Source organism: Pseudorasbora parva, chromosome 25 (genome assembly GCF_024679245.1).
Source record: "Pseudorasbora parva isolate DD20220531a chromosome 25, ASM2467924v1, whole genome shotgun sequence".
NCBI lineage: Eukaryota > Metazoa > Chordata > Actinopteri > Cypriniformes > Gobionidae > Pseudorasbora > Pseudorasbora parva.
The window spans coordinates 6,380,861-6,385,094 of NC_090196.1; positions in this window are offsets into that span (position 1 = coordinate 6,380,861).

The window sequence follows — 4,234 nt, forward strand, 5'->3', positions numbered from 1 at the left end:
TCTGGAGTTGAGTACTCTGCAAGTGTTTATTTTTGTATTTCAAAAAGAAATCTGGCCTTAATGGAGAGTCAAATGTTGTTTTTATAACAATATAATAGATGAGCTTGGATTCTGGGGTTGTACTGAGTTGGTATTGTGGCTAGTTTTTAACTAGCATGACTCCTGGGTGGGAACCGAGGGTTTTGTCTGTGTGCTCTCATGTTTTCCCAATAGTGCACTGCAGGGTATTTTCAGGCACCACAGGAAGTCCGTTACATCTACACACACACGCATACTCTCTCACACACAGTCACTGTCTCTATTGCACAACAGCCCTGAAGGTCTCTATAACTAACTGTCTCACTCAAGAACAGAGGACAATAGCCACAACACCACAACATTAAGCCTTATAAGATTAAGTTTATATTATATTGTTAATAGTAATCCCTCAGAAAAGACTGGTGAAATGAAGCATCATATAGTCATAAGACCTATTAGATATGCAGGTAACACTTTATATTAGGTGTCTTTAACTACTACACTCAAAAAAAAAAAAAAAACGTACAAAATTGTACCTTTTAAAACTCAAGTGGCCATCACTGGGTTGGTACCTTTAAGGGTACATTTTTGTACCTTTAAGGGTGCGTTCACACTTGTAGTTCGGTTTGTTTGGGTCGTTTAGTCCGGACCAAAAAACAAAAACAAAACATATAGTCCTGCTCCGCTTAGCGTTCACACTGGCATTTTTAACAGTGAACCTAAAGTTACCGAACCAAAGGCATAGGGAGACGGTAACAACCTGATTGGTCGGCTTATATGATGTAGGAGCTCGCTTACCGAACACTCAAAACAACGCTGTGTGCGGATTAAACGCCATCATTCTATGCGTGTACATACGGCATTATTTTTACCCGTTGAGAACTCATGAAGAGCTCATAAAATTTTCAAAACATTCAAAACAGCAGCAGGATTTCCTCCGTTGTGCAGAAAAGAGACGGTCGTTTATTATGCAAAAGAGACGGCCGTTCTGTCGTCTGTACCAACTAATGGGCAACACGGGTCCTTTCATGAGAAGAGCCAGGTATGCTTTTTTTTGCGTTTCTTCTAGCATTTTCGAAACCTGCTCGTCGGACCAAATATTGATGAGGCACTTCCTCGTCTACGTTTTCCCTTTAACATACATTATTCATTTTGGATACACCGATCTTTCTGCGTCGTCAAATCAGCTGACTATGCGGCGCATCTCGTGACATTACGTCCGGTTTTTGGTTCGTTTACATGTTTTTGGTCCGTGTTGCGTTCATATATCAATCGAACCGCACCAGAGTTCGTTTGGAAGCAGACTGAGGGTGCGTTCACACTTGTCATGTTTGGTTCGATTAAAACGAACCCTGGTGCGATTGCTCGGTTAGTGCGGTTCATTTTAAAATATGTGAACGCTGCCATCCGAACCCTGGTGCGCACCAAACAAGCAGACCGAGGCCGCTAAAAAGATGGGTCTCGGTCCGCTTCCAAACGAACTCTGGTGCGGTTCGATTGATATATGAACGCAACACGAACCAAAGACATGTAAACGGATCAAAAACCAGACGTATAATGTCACAAGATGCGACACATAGTCAGCTGATTTGACGACGCGGAAAGAGCGGTGTATCCAAAATGAGTAACTTTAACGTTAGAGGGCAGACGAGCATGTTTCGAAAATGCTAGAAAAAACACACAAAAAGCATACCTGGCTCTTCTCATCAAAGTTCCTGTGTTGCCCATTATTAGCAGGTACAGACGACCGTCTCTTTTCTGCACAACAGAGGAAATCCTGCTGCTGTTTTGAATGTTTCGAACATTTTATGAGCTCTTCATGAGTTCTCAGCGGGTAAAAATAATGCCACATGTACACGCATAAAATGCCCGCCCGTGTAATCCGCACACAGCGTTGTTTTGAATTTTCGGTAAGCGAGCTCCTACGTCATATAAACCGACCAATCAGGTTGTTACCGTCTCCCTATGCCTTTGGTTCGGTAACTTTAGGTTCGCTGTTAAAAATGCCCGTGTGAACGCTAAGTGGACCAGGACTATTATGTTTTGTTTTTGTTTTTTGGTCCGGACCAAACGAACCAAACAAACCGAACTACAAGTGTGAACGCACCCTGAGACCCGTCTTTTTAGCGGTCTCGGTCCGCTTGTTTGGTGCGCACCAGGGTTCCGATGGCAGCGTTCACATATGCTCAAATGAACCGCACTAAACGAGCAATCGCACCAGGGTTCGTTTTAATCGAACCAATAATGACAAGTGTGAACCAAGTGAGGGCTAGGCAAGTTCAGTTCTAGAGAGCTGATGTCCTGCAGAGTTTAGCTCCACCCTACTAATCCGCCATAAAACTCATGGCTCCCAGCTAGAGCCTGCACGGGCCTCAAATCTAGGCCCTAGCCCTGGCCCGAGACGCAGAGACGCCGAGGCCCTAGCCCAGTCCATGTCCTGACTGGAGCCCGTGTTTTTAAAAATGTATTATTATTACATTGTTGCAGCCATTAAAATAGTTTTGTTTTGTTTTTAATGTTAAAGTAGTTATATTTTACATTTACATTTATGCATTTGGCAGACGCTTTTATCCAAAGCGACTTACATTGCATTGAAGGTACACATTTTGACATTATTGGCAAGTCTTGCTTTCCCTGGGAATCGAACCCATGACCTTGGTGTTGCTAGCGCCACGCTCTACTGGTTGAGCTACAGGAAAGCTTTTATTATTTGAGTACGTTTACATTTATGAATTTGGAAGACGTTCATTACATTTTGAAGGTACACATTTTACCTTTTTTTTTTTTTGTCAATTCTTGCTTTGCCTGGGAATCGAACCCATGACCTTGGTGTTGCTAACGCAAAGCTCTACTGGATGAGCTACAGGGAATTTTGTTCAGTTAATTTAGAAAAACGTTTAGAGCATTTTTTGTTTGTTTGTTAAATTAAAGTTTTAATGTTTTTAATCGACGACTAAGCGGCCAGCGGCCGACAGTGAGTTAACCACATGTTTAATCAATTTAGCCTCTCGAATCAACTCTTGACTTGTCTTGCCTATAATAAAATCCATAGATATATAACACTTCAAGCATCACAATGTTAGTTAATTGTTACAGGTGTGTGGTGCAGCAGAGATGAGGAGATCCAGGACTTCCAAACAGACAGGCAAATCAAACTCAGAACAGAACATCAAACACTATTCATATAGCATGTAACTTAACTCAAGACCGGACAAAGAAAGATTGAACTTGGGGGAACTAAATACATGTTTTTGTGACATATGAGGACACAATGTGTATAATGACATGGGTATGACACAGGTATTACACACTCTAAAAAATGACCGTGATTTTAACGGTGTAAGGTTGTAATATTCTACGGTTAAAAACTGTTATTTGGTAAACAGAAAGTTTCCGTAGGAAACAGTACAGGTTCCGTACTATATACGGTGAATAACTGTAATAGATCTAACCTTATGCCTGTAAAATTTACAAAAAAACAATGTAAAATCCCAACAGAATATTATTAGAACCCCAAATACATATATTTTTTGTTTAAATCACAATGAACTTTTGTAAACTAAAACAGAATATTGTGTTATATTTACAACAATATGTGATTATAAACAAATTTGTTTGTTAAACCTACAAATATTGGTATCAACAACAGAGAAATACTGTAATACTTTAAAAACTATTTTGTTAATTTGATATCTAAATATTGTAAAAACTTATGTTTTAGTCAGTTGTTCTTAGAAATGTAAGTCATTTTACAAGTTTATGCACTTAAAAAATGTCTAAACATGTATTTGAATTGCATAGAAATGTTCCATGCATTTTGATTATGTAATTTTGACAAACAAATTAATAAACTTAATGAAAATCTTATTTGTAAATCAAACACAAATGAAACAGGTAAGATTCTCAGATGAGAAGCACACTACTGAGTTAAAGTACTATTGAACCAGTGTTGACATTAATGAGATAATTAAGAGCTGATTGAACATTAATGAAGACACCTGATGATAACAATCAGAATCACTGAAGGAAAGAGAAACACGAGAACTACAGCTGACTTCAGCCACAGCTTTAGATGAAATCAACTGAAGATAAAAAAGACATTAAATCTCTGAAGATCTCATCAGAGGATTAATTAACTCCACAAACAGCATTACCAGCTTCACACATTACTAACCAGACTGACTTTATTTGTGTAATTTATGTTTTAATGAAAATA